General features: G+C 37.0%; 1 long non-coding RNA gene across 1 annotated transcript in view; it reads right to left on the minus strand.

The window, feature by feature from the left end:
* Positions 1-7,160: 7,160 nt before the first annotated feature.
* LOC118152309 (uncharacterized) overlaps positions 7,161-21,414 on the minus strand; it is a 61,876-nt gene continuing 47,622 nt past the window's right edge. Inside the window, exons 3-5 of the long non-coding RNA XR_013525555.1 lie at positions 12,291-12,399; positions 8,124-8,165; positions 7,161-7,263 (exon numbers count right to left, since the gene is read on the minus strand). This is a non-coding gene — a long non-coding RNA (uncharacterized LOC118152309). The remainder of the gene's footprint in view (positions 7,264-8,123; positions 8,166-12,290; positions 12,400-21,414) is intronic.

A 21,414-nucleotide genomic window follows, 5' to 3' on the forward strand; every position in this document is an offset into this window, starting at 1 on the left:
AAGCATTCCCTTTGAAATCCGGCACTAGACAAGGATGCCCTCTCTCACCACTCCTATTCAATATAGTACTAGAAGTTCTAGCCAGAGCAATCAGGCAAGAAAAAGAAATAAAGGGTATTCAAATAGGAAAGGTGGAAGCCAAATTGTCTCTATTTGCAGACGACATGATAGTATACCTAGAAGACCCCATCACCTCAGCCCAAAAACTCCTGAAACTGATAAGCAACTTCAGCAAAGTCTCAGGATATAAAATCAATGTGCAAAAATCACAAGCATTCGTCTACACCAATAACAGACTTAAAGAAAGCCAAATCAAGAACGAACTGCCATTCACAATTGCTACAAAAAGAATAAAATACCTTGGAATATAACTCACAAGGAACGTAAGAGACCTCTTCAAGGAGAACTACAAACCACTGCTCAATGAAATCAGAGAGGACACAAACAGATGGAGAAACATTCCATGCTCATGGTTAGGAAAAATTAACATCATGAAAATGGCTATACTGCCCAAAGTAATTTACAGAATCAATGCTATCCCCATCAAGCTACCATTGACTTTCTTCACAGAACTGGAAAAAACCACCATGAACGTCATATGGAACCAAAAGAGAGCCCGCATAGCCAAATCAATTCTAAGCAAAAAGAACACAGCAGGGGGCATCACACTACTGGATTTCAAACTATACTACAAGGCTACAGTAATCAAAACAGCATGGTACTGCTACTGGTTCCAAAACAGAGATATAGACCAATGGAACAAAACAGAGGCACTGGAGGAAACACAACATATCTACAACCATACAATCTTTGATAAACCTGACAAAAACAAGCAATGGGGAAAGGATTCCCTATTTAACAAATGGTGTTGGGAAAACTGGCTAGCCATGTGCAGAAAGCAGAAACTGGACCCCTTCCTGACACCTTACACTAAAATTAACTCCAGATGGATTAAAGACTTAAACATAAGACCTGGCACAATAAAAACCCTAGAAGGATTCTAGGCAAAACTATCCAGGACATAGGAGTAGGCAAGGACTTCATGAACAAAACACCAAAAGCATTGGCAACAAAAGCCAAAATAGACAAATGGGACCTAATGAAACTCCACAGCTTCTGCACGGCAAAAGAAACAGTCACTAGAGTGGATCGGCAACCAACAGAATGGGAAAATATTTTTGCAGTTTACCCATCTGACAAAGGGCTGATATCCAGAATTTACAAAGAACTCAAACAGATTTACAAGAAAAAAACAAACAAGCCCATTCAAAAGTGGGCAAAGGATATGAACCGACACTTTATGAAAGAAGACATATATGAGGCCAACAATCATATGAAAAAATGCTCATCATCACTGGTCATCAGAGAGATGCAAATCAAAACGACATTGAGATACCATCTCACGCCAGTTAGAATGGCGATCATTAAAAAATCTGGAGACAACAGATGCTGGAGAGGATGTGGAGAAAAAGGAACACTTTTACACTGTTTGTGGGAATGTAAATTAGTCCAACCATTGTGGAAGACTGTGTGGCGATTCCTCAAGGCCTTAGAAATAGAAATTCCATTTGACCCAGCAATCCCATTACTGGGTATATACCCAAAGGACTATAAATCATTCTACTATAAGGACACATGCACACGAATGTTTATTGCATCACTGTTTACAATAGCAAAGACCTGGAATCAACCCAAATGCCCATCGATGAAAGACTGGATTGGGAAAATGTGGCACATATCCACCATGGAATATTATGCAGCAATCAGAAATGATGAGTTCGTGTCGTTTGTAGGGACATGGATTAATCTGGAGAACATCATCCTCAGCAAACTGACACAAGAACAGAAAATGAAACACCGCATATTCTCACTCATAGGCGGGTGATGAAAAATGAGAACACATGGACACAGGGAGGGGAGTACTAAACACTGGGGTCTATTGGGGGGAAAAGGGGAGGGCCAGTGGGAGGAGGAGGTGGGGAGGGATAGCTTGGGGAAAAACGCCAAATGTGGGTGAAGGGGTGAAAGCAAACAGAACACACTGCCATGTGTGTACCTATGCAACTGTATTGCATGCTCTGCACATGTACCCCAAAACCTAAAATGCAATAAAAAAATAAGAAAAAAAAAAAAAAAAGAAAGTGACAGTCTTGCTTCTTCTCAAACTTTATAACTGTAAGTAGCCACGGAGTCCCTGGGGATGTCCAGGCCCTGGGAAAGGGAGTATTCCTATGGACACCGGAGGAATCTGGAAAAGTTTTACAAAAGTACAATATTATGTCTGTCATATTCAGTGAAAATTTAATTAACAGGGAACTAGTGACATACCCAGCATATTTGACACCAACGTAGATCACTCCTTAACACCTCCTGCTCAATATCTCATAATTTCAATAGTCATCAAGACATAATTTATATTATAAAATAATGGTCCAAAAAGAAATGCAGAAAGCACTTTTTTATAATCTTCCATATAGATGTTACTAATTATTCATTAAAACAAATGTACTTATTTAATTACAGTACAAAAAAGTGAAAAACACAAAAAAAGGAAAAAATATTAAAAATTATTTTAATAGTTTTTATATCTTCCTAACAGGCTGAAGTTCAATTCTGTGGATAAAGTAATAATATGTAATACTCATGGGCAGATAATTACCCATCCAGTAACTAGTAAATGGATTTAAATAAAACTCAGACATCAGCAGAGGGTACAGTTTAGGCAACTGATAAATCACATCATGAATGAAGCCTTTCATTTTCTTACTGATTCTTTTTTTTTTTTTAATTTTTTTATTGCATTTTAGGTTTTGGGGTACATGAGCAGAACATGCAAGACAGTTGCGTAGGTACACACATGGCAGTGTGCTTTGCTTTCCTTTTCCCCTTCACTCACATTTGGCATTTCTCCCCAGGCTATCCCTCCCCACCTCCCCCTCCCACTGGCCCTCCCCTTTTCCCCCTAATCGACCCCAGTGTTTAGTACTCCCCTCCCTGTGTCCATGTGTTCTCATTTTTCATCACCCGCCTATGAGTGAGAATACGCGGTGTTTTATTTTCTGTTCTTGTGTCAGTTTGCTGAGGATGATGTTCTCCAGATTCATCCATGTCCCTACAAAGGACACGAACTCATCATTTCTGATTGCTGCATAATATTAGTTACAAAATAAAATATAATAATTTAAAAAGGAAAGATACGCAACTTTATGAAAATATTTCCTGCATGAACTAAAATTTGTACTTTCCAACATATACACCATGGAATACTATGCAACTATAAAGAAGAATGAGACCATGTCCTTTGCAAGGAAGGATGAAGCTGGAAGCCATCATTCTCAGCAAACTGACACAGGAACACAAAACCAAACACCGCATGTTTTCACTCATAAGTGGGAGTTGAACAATGAGAACACATGGACACAGGGGAGGAGAACATCACATACTGGGGCCTGTCAGGGACTGGGGGCAAGGGGAGGGAGAGCATTAGGACAATTAGCTAATTCATGCAGGGCGTAAAACCTAGGTGACAGGTTCACAGGTTCAGCAATCCACCATGGCACATGTATACATATGTAGGAGTCCTGCGCAAGTATCCCAGAACTTAAAGTAAAATAATAAAATTAGAAAAAAAAAAGAAAAATTTATACTTTCCAAACAAAAATATTTTAGAAAGTACCTTGCATTATGAAGTCTGTTTCACCATAAGTTTTAAAAACACATATAAAACTTGAGTGGTCACATAAAATAGAAGAACTGAAACAACTCATGTCCTACTTTTTAGCCATTACAATCACTGTGCTGGCATTGTTGATTTCAAATGTATCATTTCAATGTAGAAATATGTAGTGCTATTTGGAGATTTCAACTTGCTCAGTTTCAAATTATTATGAACTAATCTCCTAAAACACAAGCACATAGCTGAGTCCCGTTGAGACAGGAACTATGCAATAGTGAATTCTCTAAATTAATTTTCAAGTAGAAAACAGGTTTTATTAAAGTGTAATGAGTAATTCTTCTAATTTAAAGGATACACCTGTAGTATAGAAACTCAACTTTGATTATAGTAAGTTTAGAACTGAAACCAAAAGTTCTCTTTTCCCCCAGAGGAGTATTTAATCACTGAGTCTTTAAAATTGCCAGGCAATGGTAATAATAAAAAGCTGATTGACTTTTAGTTAGTTTTATCACTACCTTGAAATTTTCTACAATTACTGCTTCTAAACACTCTAAAGTCTCCATGGGGTACTGCTCCTACTGCCTTGCCTCTGAAACCTCACTGCTTTTCCCTATGGCAATGACCTTACCCAGCTAGACTGGGATTCCAATACAAAGCCAAGGCATTATTCTTTTACTTGTTTTGAATCTGAAAGAATAAAAATCCAAGCCATCTAGTATTTATTTTTTATTGTGTTTTATTAATTTTTACAAAGAAACTAATTAATTCCAGCTGTGTGTGAATGTGTCCTGTGTGGTTGTGGTCAGATCCAATCTGTAGCATTCAATGCGCAGAAATGACTGTCCAGATCAAGAAATATTCAAAGGACACTGAACAACGTAGCTGTTTAAAAAGCAAATTTACACATTCACACACTAAATTTGTATTTTACCTACATATATGATGTTCTTAGGTACTGGGGGCTGTAACAGCTAATCGAGAGCCCAGATCTCTTGTCCTCCTTGATCCTCAATCACATGGCGGAGATTTTTGTTTGTACTTTCACCCATTTCAACACGTGGTGCTGCAATTAACATGCAGTTACAGACGAGAAGTGCAGCCACAGAAACAGTCTGACCTGATTTGAATTAAGCTCTAATGGAAGCCTTTTCCTGAAGATAATTTAACCTTTAGTTTCAAGCATAAAGTTAGCCAGTCAAGGAGGTGGGAAACCATTCCAGGCATTTAGGAAGACCACAATTATGAAAAAGCTTCAGTCCCCTAGGGAGCTGAGGCAAATTCAATATGGATTTAGCATCATCTGTGAGTGGGGATGCACTGCAGAGAGAGATGTGGCTGTGCATTTAGCGCAGGCCTGAGTTCAGAGTAGCGTTCAGAACAGTAAGGTCCTTGGATTTTATCCTAACTGTAAGCAGATGTCACTGAAGAGTTTTACAGGAACAAGTGACATGACAAATGTACATTTTCTCTATTTGGACTGTTACATGGGACTAGATTGAAAAGGACAAAGAGAAGAAGCAGGGAGAAGCGAACGGCCGGGCTATGACTATAATTGGAGGTGTGAGAAAGAGAAGGTCAAGAACTTCTACCAGTTTTCTGGCAAAAACAAGTTAAAAAAATAAAAACATAATAAATTAAAAGCAAATAGACGTGCCAATGACAAAGTCAGAGAGTCCTAGAAGGACAAGCTTGTGAGGGAGTAGGAAGGTCAAGGATTTTATTTCATTGTGCTAAGAATGGAGATTTTGCTGAGCCATCCTTCACAAGTATCTAGGCAGTTGGGAATGTAAATCTAGAATAAAGTTTTGTGCTAGGGATGATTACTCAAGATACATTCTCAAATGAAATTATTATGCTAGAAAGGTTACATCACTTACTTTTCATACAAAACAAACGATGCATATTTTGGCATTCTGATATGTATTTTTTCTATTCAAAATACAAAATATGGCCATTAATTTTTGCAATAACAATTTACCTAAGAGTTAGTAAGCCATTGAAAGCAAATAAAAAGCATTAATATTAGAACACTTCAGGTACATTTTTAAATAAAAAATTCTATAAACTTGTACTGTAAATATACCACTCAAAACATCATTATATATACATTTGAACACACCTACATACACATATAATTTAAGAGGCAATATCAGGCAAATTAGAGAAGAAACCAATGGAAACTGTCAAGGAGATAAAAACTAATAGCAATGAATGCAATAGAAAATTATTTACTAATAAAATAACATTGATAATGTCAAAAAGCTAAACTACTTTGCAATCTTGATTTTTGTGCCAGGCTTTTTCACTTAATAACTTTATGAGAATATATATTTTATAAAACAAGAACCAGAATTTTGAATTTTAACAAAATGTTTATTTTGTGTTACAGCTAATATAATATTATATTAATTTAAAAATCAAGACAAAAAAGGCATATGTATTAATCTATAATTAATTATATGATTAATATAATATATAATAATAATATAATTAATATAATATATAATAATAATATAATTAATATAATATATAATAATAATATAATTAATATAATATATATAATACTATATAATTAACATGATTAAACTAAACATTAAATAATAAAATGATTGGGTCAGAATACAAATTGTCCTTACAAAGTGTATGATTAAAAATATCATGAGCTATAGTTTGATGTTCAAGCTACAATACCGTGTAATATTTTTGTCTGATAGTTTAATCATGTTCATTCATGAGTCATTTTTTAACCATTTAAAATATTAATATAGTGAATATGACAAAATTCCTATTTAAAGTTTTTCAAGCCATTCATAAAGTCTAGAAAAAAAAGTAAATTAACTTAGTAAATGGTCATTTGTATTGTGTAATATATGATTCATTCAGTATGTTATCTCATTAGAAAATGCATAGTTTGATGTTCTGTGCAAAACTTTAATGAACATGGTATGTTAATAGAACAGTTCTATCAGTACCTGAAAATGTATCTGGTGTGTTGCTTCAGATAATTTTTCTCTCTGATGTTCAATGCATAAATATGTCCTTTTGACATATTTTACTAAATGTAAGCAAAGGGGTTCTAGTCTACAAAATCAAGCTGTAAATACATTTAAAAAATGTAATGATACATATGTCAAGACTCTATAGCCATGCTGTATACACAGGTATCACCAGTGCAAAATTTGTTAAGATCGTTATTATCAATTACTAACATAAAATCCATACTATTTAAGTGTTTAGATCAGTTCTGAGAAGTTCTGGGGAGTACACAAATTATTTTCAGCAGTACCCAGGTATGATGAGGTTAACAGATTCATTCCACATTCTTAATTCTCATGTCTGTTCTTCTTACAATGATATTATCTGAGAGCTTTTGTATTATAGGTGTCCTTCTGGTTTTCCTTTTGGACTTCTCCTTTTCTAACTGTCCTTTTTCATTTTACAGAGAAACAGGGCACTGTCACCCATTTCACTTGTGCATACTTGCCTTTCTGTGTGTCTGTCCATTACCATGAGAAGAGCATGGCCAGGCCACTGACATCAGGGGATGGATAGAGGCAAGGGAAGAAGAGCCTCCAAGTTATCCTAGCCTTTGATGGAGTAAAGAAAGAAACTATCTTTAAAACTTAGGTGACTTAGGACCCTGAACCAATGCACATCAAAACTAAACATCCGTTATTTAACTTAGGGTGCTGACCCTTGTATAAGAGTCTCATGTTTTGGTCCCAAGCAAGCAGAAGTGAGCAATTTCTTTGCTATTAAAACTTAGTTAAACTACAGGTATTGAAAAGAAAATACAAGTTGAAGTAGTTTTGTAGCTGTTAGATTCACATAAATACAGTGAAAAACAAGCTATAACATAAATAAAAACAAGTCGTTCCTTATATAATTAAAAATGGACTGGCCGGTTGCCTGTAACCCCAGCACTTTGAGAAGCCAAAACAGATGATCACTTGAGCCTAGGAGGTTGAGACCAGCCTAGGCCATATTGTGAGACTTTGTCTTTATAAAAAAATTAAAAATTAACTGGATGTGGTGGCATGCACCTGTAGTCATGCACTCAGGAGGCTGATGTGGATCTCTTGAGCCCAGGTGTTTGAGGCTGCAGCCAGATGTGATTGCACAACTGCACTACAGCCTGGGTGACAGAGCGAGGCCCTGTCTCAAAGAACAAAACAAAACCAAAAGGCAGAAGGAAAGAAAAAGAAAATAGACAAATGACCGTTTTGCTGAGATTCCTTTAGTATAATTGCATGATCTGCTTTGGTGCCTGTGTGTCTCTTCCTCACCTCTGAGAGATGACACTAATGTGACTGCAATACAGCTGTGCATACCTCCTTCTGGAGGGGAAGAACTGGTTCAGCATCACTGTAGCATCACAAGTCATACACGGCTTATGGCTAGGTTTTAAATAGACAACTCATGGCAGCTGGGAGGTATGGATACTTACATGAAATCCCCACTGAGGAAATTTGTTTGTGCTTTCTTCATCCTGAGGGTTCCAAAGAACATAAGAGATGCTTTTGGGATGTATTTACAATATACTAAACCAGGTGTTCACAAACTATGAATAGAACCCATGGGCCAAGCTCTGCCCACTGCCTATTTGTAAACGCAGTGTGACTGAAACATAGACATGCCCGTTTATGTATGATCTGTGGCTTCTTTTGCGCTATAATGACGGGATAGTTGCAACAGAAATGTAAAACCAAGTAATACTAAATTATTTACTATTTGGCCCTTTTCATAAAAAGTCTCCCAACCCTTATATTAAACTATAATCATTCCTTTCTAATCCACATGTATTTAAGTGTTTTGCAGAAAATCTAAGTTTTGTCCAATGCCCCTCTGTATATACTTAAGAATAACTAGAAAGTTAGTGACCCCTTCTTTTACACATTTCTGATTTCAAAGCAGATTATCAAGTAAAATGATTAACTCCAGATGGATTAAAGATTTAAATGTAAGACCTAAAACCACAAAAACCCTAGAAGAAAACATAGGCAATACCATGCAGGTCATAGGCATAGGCAAAAACTCCATGACTAAAACACCAAAAAAAATGGCAGCAGAAGCCAAATTGACAAATGAGGTCTAATTAAGAGCTTCTGCACAGCCAAAGAAACTATCATTAGAGTGAACTGGCAACCAACAGAATGGGAACAAATTTTTGCAATCTACCCATCTGACAAAGGACTAATAACCAGAATCTACAAAGAAATTAAATTTACAAGGAAAAAAAACCCATCAAAAAGTGGGTGAAGGAAATGAACAGACACTTTTCAAAAGAAGACATCTCTGCTTCCAACAAACATATGAAGAAAAGCTCATCATTACTGGTCATTAGAGAAATGCAAATCAAAACCACATTGAGATACCATCTCATGCCAGTTAGAATGGAGATCATTAAAAAATCAGGAGACAATCATTCTCAGCAAACCGACACAAGAACAGAAAATGAAATACCGCATATTCTCACTCATAGACGGGTGATGAAAAATGAGAACACATGGACACAGGGAAGGGAGTACTACACACTGGGGTCTATTGGGGGGAATAGGGGTGGGACAGTGGGGTGGGGAGGTGCTGGGGAGGGATAGCCTGGGGAGAAAGGCCAAATGTGAGTAAAGGGGAGGAAGGCAGCAGATCACACTGCCACGTGTGTACCTATGCAACTATCTTGCATGTTCTGCACATGTACCCCAAAACCTAAAATGCAATTAAAAAAAAAGAATCAGGAGACAAAAGATGCTGGAGAGGATGTGGATTAATAGGAATGCATTTACACTGCTGGTGGGAGTGCAAATTAATGCAACCATTGTGGAAGACAGTGTGGTGATTCCTCAAGGACCTAGAAATAGAAATGCCATTTTACCTAGCAACCCCATTGAGTATATATCCAAAGGACTATAAAACATTCTATTATAAAGACACATGCACACATACGTTTATTGCCGCACTGCTTACAATAGCAAAGCCTTGGAACCAACCCAAATGCCCATCTAAGATAGACTGGATAAGAAAAATGTGGCACATATACACCATGGAATACTATGCAACCATAAAAAAAGATGAGTTCAAGTCCTTTGCAGAGATATGTATGAATCGGGAAACCATCATTCTCAGTAAACTGACACAAGAACAGAAAACCAAACACTACCTGTTTTCACTTATAAGTGTGTGTTGAACAATGAGAACACATGGACACAGGGAGGGGAACATCTCACATGGGGGCCTGTCTAGGGGTGGGGAGCTAGGGGAGAGATAGCAGGGGGTGGGGGGATTGGGGAGGGATAACAGAGAAATACCTGATGATGGGGGGATGCAGCAAATTACCAAGGCACATGTATACTTATGTAACAAACCTGCGCATTCTGCACATGTGCCCCGGAACTTAAAGTATAATAATAAAAAGTTTAAACTTCCCCCAGGAGTATTAGCTTAGGAGCACATTTTGTTCTAATGCAGTCTTTAAAATGATGTACTCTGTGACATACTCACAGATAAACTGGGAAGCATATAAACCCTACAACATTCTCCAAACCAGAGAGAGACTCAAGGATGTCCCATGGATCACTCATAAATCCTGTCAACAAGCATGTAACAAATTATATGTGGTAGACCCATAAAGTTAATATCAAGTTAAAAGCACTTTTTTTGGCTGGGCATGGTGGCTCATGCCTGTAATCCCAGAACTTTTGGAGGTCAAGGCAGGTTGATCAAGAGGTCAGGAGATCGAGATCATCCTGGCTAACATGGTGAAACCCTGTCTCTACTAAAAATACAAAAACTTAGCCGTGGGTGGTGGCATGCACCTGTAATCCCATCTACTCAGGAGGCTGAGGCAGGAGAATCACTTGAACCTGGGAGGTGGAGGTTGCAGTGAGTCAAGGTCGTACCGTCATGCCATTGCACTCCAGCCTGGGCAACAAGAGTGAGACTCTGTCTCAGAAAAAAGCATTTTTTTTTCTGTCCTTACCTAAAATAAACTCTAGAAGGGGAGAATTATCTTCGCATATCAATGACAACCTGGTAAACGGGAGCTGTAGAGAGCAGAGCAAAATCAGAGTTCAATTCAGAAGCCATAATGAAGCAGGGGAGGGAGCTGCGCTTCCAACAGCAAAGACTGAAGTCAGGAGGGCAGAAGAGTAAATACTCTAGCAAGAGAAGGGCGCCGAAACCAGGGCTGCTTTTGTTTTTAGGACAGCTGCTCTGCTGCAGAGAGTTCTTTTAAAATGAATTAAAATATTTTTTCATTGCCACTGTCTTGACAGACAATAGACGCCATATAATACCAGGCATAGAAAATAAGTAATTTACAGCAATATACTTTAATTTGTAAGAAGCTAAATATTAAATCAAAATACTTAAAAATATAATTAAAATGAGATAAAATATAAATCTCTGAAATATGTTTATGAAAGTATAATTACAAAAAAAAGCTTTTCCTTCCATTCTATAGTAACACTATTCTAGACGTTACCAGTAGCATGATATGAGAAAAATACACACATACACATTTTAGGCTGGTGGGTTTTGGTTTAAAAGGTGAGCCTATCTCCAAATACATGTGTATGCGGGACCATGACATCCAGGACCACATCTTCCAATCCAGCCCAGTGCTCAGCAGAATGCCAGCACCTGGTAGGTGAATGTGAAATATTTTTGGATCATTCCATATACAATTTATTTGACCAAGTCTTAGTTATGAATAAATTTCAGAGCCAATACTCAAACCCACTTTAGTGTTCATCCAATGTCAAAGTTTAAACAACTACCCTATCTTACTTCTATATGATAGAAAGCAGAATCACAAATAATGCTTGGCTGACCTAATTTACGGGGTTATTAGGAAGGCTGAAGAATGTTTTATTCTGTATAAATGTGTTTTGAAAACTATGAAAGGCTTGCCAGATGTAAATAATTGAATTATTGAGATATAATAAATTTATAGCACTTTTTTCAAACTTCAAAAAAAAAGTCAGTATTATTTAGCAGTAAAGAAATGGAAAAGAGACTCTTTCTAATTAGGTTTTCTGGCTGGGTGCGGTGGCTCACGCCTGTAATACCAGCACTTTGGGGGGCCAAGGTGGGCGAATTGCCTGAGATCAGGAGTTTGAGCCCAGCCTGGCTAATAGGGTAAAACCCCATCTCTACTAAAAATACAAAAAATAGCTGGGCATAGTGGTGCCTGCCTGTAGTCCCAGCTACTTGGGAGGCTAAAGCAGGAGAATCGAATCACTTGAACCTGGGAAGCGAAGGAGTTGCCGTGAGCCCAAGATCATGCCACCATACTCCTGCCTGGGTCCCACAGCAAGACTCCGTTTCAAAAAAAAAAAAACGTTTTTCTTTACCTTTATATAGTCAGATCCTAAAACCTCTAGCATATTATTTCTTAAAAGTTCACTTTTTTGTATTATAGGGTCTTAGTTAATGAATTTTTAAAATTTAATGTCAACTCAGGAGAGCATAACATTTCATTCAACTCAAGTCCTAAGCAACTTTTTTCAAATTACTTTTCCCCCCACATACTGAAGTACCCGCAAAAAAGAACATGTGCATTTTGGAAACCTTAAAATCATGATTTTTGTCTTTGCCACAAGATAAAAACATTCACCTATTTCCTGAGGTCATTCTTGATCGATGGACATCTGGCCTCTGAAAGCACCACAATTCCTCTCGAGTCATCCTCTGTATTTTCACTAAAAGCCTCTCTGCTTGAAGTTCTGCTTAGTAGGAAGAGAATAATAGTAATGCATTGAAAAAAAGATTTGGTAAAATGTGGAGGAAATGTCTCAACTGCCTCATGTAGGAAAAAAGTAATACTTTCCCCTCCCTCATCCTTTCTAGGTATGTAATTCTTACATACGCACTGTGTATAATTGGGATTTTAAGGACTGCAAAACACACCTATGTAGCCAAGAATAAATCAACTCTAAACTCCAGAATTAATGTTTAATTTCAGTGTTCCCTTCAGACTGAATTACACCCTTTCTTGCACGGGCTAGCTGTGGGGGCTGCAGTTCAGACAATACAGAGCATATGTCATTTCTGTGCCTGATTCACAGCATCATTTCAAACTTGAATGTACGTGAACATCAAATGGGCATCATGGGAGGCGGCAGTTACTGGTTCCGCAGATCTTAGGGCCCAAGATTCTGTGATTCTACCAGATAATACTCATGCCCTTGGTCCACGGACTACATTTCTAGACGCAAACACCCACAGCAACTCAGTAATTTCCCAATTCATAGATCTGAACCTACTTCTTGGGAACTCCTGTCTGGGCCGTTGCTCAGCAATAAAGTCTTCTCTGGCGTTGGTGCCACATGACAATACATTGAATAATAATACTGTTGTGTAAATTTCCTTGGGTTTGTAGAATATCTGAATAGTTCTATTTTTTACTATTTTTCTATGCTTGTCTTATCCTCCTCTTTGGTAATTTTTACTAATGGATAGCACAAATATTTTCAAAATGCACTTAAAAAAAAGGTGACATCTCAGGCTGATCCATGGTTGGTCAATCCTGTCACTGGAGTGTCTCCAAATACTGTAGTGTCTCTTGATGTTTGATGTTTGTTTTATTAGCTCAAGAATCAAAGTCCTAGTACTGAACATCTGAATGTCAGTCGAGTGACTGTCCTCCCCCTCCACCCAGAATTAGTTGAACGATTAGCCCCATAGTGGAAGCCACAGTGGGCAACTGACCCAGGAAATGGATTTCCTATGGAGACTACACAACATGGGGACCTACCCACAAGGGAGAGATGCTATCAGATGAAGGTGGATAAGTTTGCAGCAGCCACAAAGTAACAAGTGTCTGCCATACCCAGGTAATCAAATATTCTATTAAAGAGCATAGGTGTGATGGCCCACACCTGTAATCGCAGCACTTTGGGAGGCTAGGTGTGTGGATCACCTGAGGTCAGGAGTTTGAGACCAACCTGGCCAGCCTGGAGAAACTCCATCTGTATTAAAAATACAAATGTTAGATGGGCATGGTAGTGGGCACCTATAATCCCACCTACTGGAGAGGCTGAGGCAGGAGGATCACTTGAACCTGCGAGGCAGAGGTTTCAATGAGCCGATATTGTGCCACTGCACTGCAGCCTGAGGGACAACAGCAAAATTCTTGCTCTCTAAAACAAAAACAACAACAAAAAACAGCAACAAACACACACACAACAACAACAAAAATATCCTATTAAGGTGTATACTTTTGTTATACAATTGTGTAACAATTGTCTTTAAACAAATACTTCAGAAAACACATAATCTTAACAAAAGAAGAAAGTCAATTTTAGACACCTGCTTGCATGTTACAGGTGGTAGTTTTTATGTTTAGAGGAAACCATTCAATTTAAGACCTTTGTGAGCTTTATTTTGTTTTTGTAATAATTATGGAACAAACGCCAGCTACATTTTCTTTTGAGACTATTTGTCCTTCACAGACAGTTATAGAAACATGTTGTTTTACTGTACTTTGCTTTATTCTTCTTTGAGGATACTTTGTTTTTTACAAATTGACGTTCATTTGTGGAAATCCTGTGACCGGCAAGTCTATTGGTGTCATTACACTTTGTTTCTGTGTCACATTTTGGTCATTTTCACAGTATTTTAAACCTTTTTCATTATTATTATATCTGTTATGGTGATGTGTGAACAGTGATCTTTAATGTAACTATTGTAATTGTTTCAGGGCCCCATGAACCATGACCTTAGAAGATGGTTGGCTAAATAAGTGTGTGTGTTCTGACAGGTCCACCAACTACACATTCCCCTGTCCCTCACTCTCCTGGAACTTCACTATTCCCTGAGACATAATAACATTAATATTAGACCAATTAATTGGGAACAGTACAATGTCCTCTAAATATTCAAGTGAAAGGAAGAGTCACACTTCTCTTATGTTAAAGCAAAATGACAGACATGTTTCAGTTTAGTGTGAAAGGCGTGTATGGAAAGAAGCCATCCATAACGCAAAAGTGCAAGGTGTTGGTGTAGTTCCTGCAGTGAGTTATCCAGCAGTTCTAGCTAAGACCACTGAGGAAGGTGGCCACACTAACTAAACCACAGATTTTCATGTAGACAGAACAGTCTCACATTGGAAGAAGAGGCCATTTAGGACTTTTATAGCTAGAGAAGAGAAGTCAATGACTTGCTTCAAAGCTTTGAAGGACAGACTGACTCTCTGGTCTGAGGCTAATGTAGTTGGTGATTTTCAGTAGAAGCCAATGCTGATTTATCATTCTGAAAATCCTAGGACCACTTATTATTGTGCTAAATTCATTCTACCTGTGGTCTATATATGAAACAAAGCCTGATGACAGCCCATCTGTTTATAGCAGGGTTACCAAATATGTTAAAATCACTATTGAGACCTACTGCTTGGAAATTTTTTTCAAAATACTGTTGTTCATTGACAATGTACCTAGTCACCCACAAACTCTCAAGGAGATATGCAGAAAAATTAATATTATTTATATGTCTGCTAATACAAAATCCATTCCATAGCTCATAGATCAAGGAGTTATTTCCACTTTAAAGACTTATTATTCAAGCAATATACTACATAAGCCTATAGCTGCCATAGATGGTGATTCCTCTGATCTGGGTAAAGAAAATTGAAAACCTTCTAGAATAAATTTTGCATTTTTGATGCCATTAAGAACTCATGATTCATAGGAAGAGGTCAAATCACCACAAACTGTTTGGAAAGAGTTGATTCCAATCCTAATGACTTTGAGCCACTAAGGATTCAGTGAAGGAAGTAACTGCAGATGTGGTTGAAATAGCAAGAGAACTAGAATTAGAAGTGGAACCTGAAGAAGTGACTGCATTGCTGCTACCTCATGATAAAACTCAAATGGATGAAGAGTTACTTCTTATGAATGTGCAAAAAATGTGGTTTCTTGAGATGGAATCAACTCCTGATGAAGATGCTTTGAACAACACAGAAGGATTTATACTATTACAGAAACCATTGAGGAAAGAGCAAGAAGGTTGCAAAGAAATGGTTCTAATTGTCAAAAAAGTTCTGCTGTGGGTAAAATGCTACCTAATAAAATCACATAGTACAGAGAAAACATTTAGAAAAGGAAGAGTCAGTTGATTTTGCAAACTTCACTATTGTCTTAAGAAATCACCACAGCCACCCTAACATCCGGCAACCACCCCTACCCTGATCAGTCAGCAGCCATGAGCATCCATCCAACAACATAAGATTGTGATTTGTTAAAGGCTCAGATGATCATTAGCACTTTTTAGCAATAACTTAAAATTAAAGTATGTACATTGTTTTTTATATAAAATGCTATTGCACACTTACTACTTTACAGTATTGAGTAAACATAAATTTCAGCTGCACTGGAAAGCCAACAAATTTGTGTGACTTGCTGGATTTTGGATTTGCTATATTGCAGTGGTCTGGAGCCAAACCTGCTATATCCTCAAGATATATATGTCTGTATCTTATTGTGTGAGGTATGGAGCTTATTGTATGCTGTGACCTGCCTGCTTTTATAGCACTTTTCATTTATTTCAGATTCATTTTAATGGACATTGTGGATTTTTTTTTTAGTGTCTATCAGATATGGTTTAGCTCTGTGTCCCCACCCAAATCTCATCTTGAATTTTAGCTCCCATAATTCCCCTGTGTTGTGGGAGGGACCCGGTGATAGATAATTGAATCATGAGGGCAGTTTCCCCCATACTGTTCTAATGGTAATCTTATGAGATTCGATGCTATTATTATTATTGGGGGTTTCTTCTTTCATTTCTTTCTCATTCTCTCTTGCTGCCACCATGTAAGAAGTGCCTTTCACCTTCCACCATGATTCTGAGGCCTCTCCAGCCACATGGAACTGTGAGTCCGTTAAACCTATTTTTCTTCCCAGTCTCAAATGTGTCTTTATCAGCAGCATGAAAATGAACTAGTACACTGTCAAGGAAAAAGTGTTTAATTTAGAAAATCCTATAGTCTCCAGGACATGGAGATGCATTTGTAAATTAACACCAAACAGAATGTGTGTGTGTGTGTGTGTGTGTGTGTGTGTGTGTGGTGTGTATTTGCATTGTTGGTAGTTTCCTCCTTAAACAGAAACACTTCCGTTGTCTTTACCATGTCTAGTTATTTAAATGATTTTTTAATGTAGCAAAGGCCTTGGAATTAATCAGCCCCATCTGCATACACAAAAGACATGACACAGGGAACAAAAAGCGTCTGAGGACAAAACTAGGCTTCCTTTCACAGGCAATAGGGGAAATTAGTGTCATCACTAGGTTGAAGACATAAAGAGATTCAAAACTAAAAATCTTTTGAATGCTTCCTACAAGATTCCTATAATCAGCTGAAAGATAAGTAATGATCAAAGCCCTTTAAAACAGTATTGTTGGCTCCATTAGAATGGTTTAAATGTATCCTACTATTCACCAGAAATTATACAAGATTACTGAAGAAACTATGCTATTGTTTCAGCAAAGCTCCCAGATGTTTTAAGGATGGCTTTTTAATCAACGTAAGGTTGGTTGTTTTTAACCAACGTAAGGTTAAAAGCCAAGATACAAAACAGCTGCAATTATAAACCTTAATTATCAGGAACATCCCACCACATAGGTGCTCAGTTCCCTGACAAACTGATTTATCCTGAAGACAGTGGACTGGATTTGGTGTTTGGAGAGTGGGGAAGGCAGATGGGTGGGATGGAAAGTGTCTCTGCTTGGAATCCAATTGTGGATAGTTCCTCAGACAAATCCTTTCAAAGTGCTCACTAGTTTGTTAATCTCCTAAATACTTTTTTTTTCTTGTAGTCCATTTTATCCCAGGTCTAGTATGGTGGGGGAAAGAGGAGAGCAAGTTTCTGCACACCTCGTTAACTGTTGCTTTGTGCAGTCCTCGAGTGACATGACACACAGCAGGGTCACAGTGGGATCTGAGACCATTCCTTAGCAGGAGTCTGTTATTGCTTTTGCTGATAACAATTTAGAGAGGACATCTTCTGTCTCCATCGTTAAACCTTTTAAAGATTTCACATCCATTGCTTATTGTCACTAAGATGAGGACAGAATAAGTAGGATTTTAGAAACCAATTTCTACCAGCCATTTTGAAAAAAATAGCAATTTTAACTTTATATTCTAGATAATAACAGTTTAAATGTCATAGGCAGCACCACGTCTGATGATGCACATGGAGAAAAAGGGAAATGTTATAAGTGAAGTGTAATCTCTAAAGATGTGTGAATCAGATCAAAGAGTAAGCATGGCTTCATGCTTGTGTGTTGTGTCAAATTTAAAACTTCTAGCACAGATCTGAATATGTTTATCTCTAGAATTTTTGGAAAATGTAAACCTGAAACCTAGTTTTTCAGTATTCTAAAATGTCTCAGCTAGTCCTTGAAGATGGGTCAATTCTATGAAAACTTTTTCTTTTACCATTAACTAACTTTCATAAATGACATTAGTCCAAATGCCATTTAGAGAGTTGCAATACAGAATAACAGCAAAACGAAGTATAATATTGCTGCGTTCATCAATGCTCGTCCTTTTTGTCAGATAGCAGTGCAGTTGTTAGCATTTAAGAAATGTATGACTCTTTTTGGAGATAAACCTTTCAGAGAACAACAAAGCTAGGCAGCTTCCTGTGAAACAGAGACAAGGTGTGGTCTCTGAACTTCGGCAGCACTTGGATCACGTTGCATTGGAAATTCTGCTCACAACTAGGATTCACACTCCCATCTTATCTTCAAATCCCCATGTTATATTATAGGTGAGGTAAGCATAAAATGAACCTAACTGGTATTCTTAGGTAACGCAGACATTTAAAACGCACAACTCAGTTTTGGAAAATGAAGAAGTGCAATGCCATTGGGTTTATCTTGAGATCATGAAAATGGCTTTGTGGAGCTCTAATGTACAAATGCTTATTAATAAAAGGTAAAATCTCTAAACATCACTTTTGGTAGTAATTTCTCTCTGACACCTACATGTGAACTAATTCACAGAAGCTACTAACCCTAAAAACAGCAACAATTATAATAATCATAACTTAAGATTATGTGAATTCCATAGTGAACACTGAGTAAACAATCATATTGGAATCAAATAATCATTTTTACTCAGTATTCACTATGGACTCTGCTAATCATTCTCAACAGACCGTCTTTCCAAGATACAAATGTTTTAGAAAATCAAATTTCTAGAGATAATGCCCTGTCCTCATTCAGATGATTTCAGTTCATATTGGGATTTGAATAGAACTGTGAAAACGAAACATTACTTTTCAACTAAGTTTCAAAGCCATAAGGATTACAGCTCAAGGAGGAATGGCGACTTTAGGAACCTTGGAGAAAACGTGGCCCATTCTCTCCTAGATTCACAGGAATCTTAGAAGAAATTCCAGGATTATTTCTGAAGGCTTCGATTTTCTTCTGTTATAACCCTGAACTCAGAGTACTGTGCTTTCACTCTTTTCTGCCTTTAATCCATATTTCCAAAGTTCTTGCAAACTTTTGAGAGATCCTGATCCAAGACTACATCTGAGACCGTGTAGATACAAAGCGTGCATTGTGAATTAGCATCTTTGGTATGTGTGAAAAAGATTATAAAGAATTTATCTTTGATATTTGAAGTTTTTTGCACTGAGGAAGCTGTGAGGTTTGAAGGGAGGTCTGTATACTCTAGGTTCCTGAAAAAAGTACTTGGTAAAATTATTTTAAGAAGTCATGAGCTGCTGGGCTTTCACATATGCTTGCCTTTCCATTTGGGACAATTCTCTATCATTCCAATATCTTTTAATGGGTAAAATCAACTCCCTTGTCCTGGATCACGAATTATTATATTTTATAAATGAAATGCAAACTATCTACAGGAGGCAGTATAAATTGAGAGCTCCTTAAGGGCAGGCAATGGTGTATTTATTTTTGTGTTATAGTATCTAGTACATAAATATATATATATACCAAGTAGACTTGTAAAATATGCTTTTTGAATGAAGGAAGGAGCTTTTATGGGTAACACACCACTTTGATACTATAGAAAAATACAAAATTTGCTTTTATAGGTAAATTATATTGAAAAATTTGGTTTCTTCTAAATCCAATTGTTTTTCAGCTATTAAAGTCTAATTTTTAAATTCAGCCTATGGAACTTCATTACCTTTAAATTATTTAATATCCAACTAGAAAAAGGTAGTTAATGTACGTACTCTGGAGGTGATTTAAGTCTCCTCTGAGACTGTGATAAGCTGTACATAAAGTACGTGGCAGGGAACATCCTTTCTCCATGAATACCTTCATTAGCTAGACGTTAAAAGAACACATAAAACCAGCAGATTTGTTCAGTTGCTTTGCTCTTTCCACGAGAATCACAATTTCTTTCCAGTCTTTTATATCATAGAAATGCATCAATTTTGAACAATAGTTAAATGATTAACTTTGATATAAACCCTAAGTAATTTTGAAAGAACTAATCAGAAACATCTTATATAACATACTAAATAATCTAGCAGAAACACTATCATAAAAGATGAAATTCTTTGGAGTGAAAAGCTCTTGCATGAAATTGATATAAAACTTAAAGGGTTAACCCATTCTGGCTCTTTTAAAACTACTCTTCCATGGTTAATGTTTGCCAAGATCTAAAAAAAAAAGTTGCTATTTTGCATGAAGTAAACACATTTCAGTAGAAGTGAGTTAAAGTGTTTTTGGTATTTTTCCTACCTGACAAGTTATAGGCAATGAGGAGGAGAAGGCTGAGTTTTATTATATGTTCTTCACATCAGGCCCTAGTATTTGGATGTTGAGTCTTTAAATATACACTTACAATATCTTTTATATTCCTTATAGAAGAAAAAGGCTTGTTAAAATCTGTTTAATGCATGCCCTATCAAAATGATTACTACTGACTGGGCATTTTCCCCATTATTCCATTTTAACTTACCCATGTCAAACTCCTGCCTCCTAGCCATTTTGGCAGGGTAAGCTTAATGAGATTAAAAAAAAAAAGGGAAAAAAAGAAAAAGGAAAAAAGAAAGAAGGAAAAAGCTATCATGGGCTAGACTGTTCTGGTAGCCCTAAACTGAAATGCTTTTCTTCCTCTTGGATTTGTTTTAATGAACACCATGTCCACCTGCCCTTATTCACCTTTATGTGGAATTGGTATTTGAATGTATCAAATGTCAGCATTAGTGGCATAATTTGCATGCTTCATTTCAAAAGCCAAACTCTTCTGTTCACAGGGACAACATTCAAACCACCATACAACATTGTTTTCCTAGTTACAGATAACGTAATTTGAATTTTTCCTCTATAATGCTTTTGGGGAAAAATATAAAGAGGATAATAAGAGTTTTACCCAAGAATGAAGTCACCACTGATTACTGGGGCCCAATCTCGCCACACCTAGATATAGCAAACTCCATCATACCTAATGCCTGCATGCAATTTTTTTCCTCAATTTTCTAAGGAACAAGAAACATCTGTCTTTTTCAGTCTCTTCACAGTATCCAACCCCATGGACAGATGTTTTCAAAACCACGTTGTCTGTGAACATTTAAAGGAATACTATATTTGCATAAACTCTGGGAATTCCAAGCTCTGTGCTTTCCATACTGTTTTAGTTTTTTAAATCAACATTTTTTTGTTCTTTACCCATCATTTTGTTTTACTCCTCATAAAGCAGACATTGTGTGCACACATCTGTTAAATGTGGGCTGCATTTATTACAGTTCTGTTCTTCCAGA

The sequence above is a fragment of the Callithrix jacchus genome, chromosome 1 (genome assembly GCF_049354715.1).
Source record: "Callithrix jacchus isolate 240 chromosome 1, calJac240_pri, whole genome shotgun sequence".
In the NCBI taxonomy this organism is placed as follows: Eukaryota; Metazoa; Chordata; class Mammalia; order Primates; family Cebidae; genus Callithrix; species Callithrix jacchus.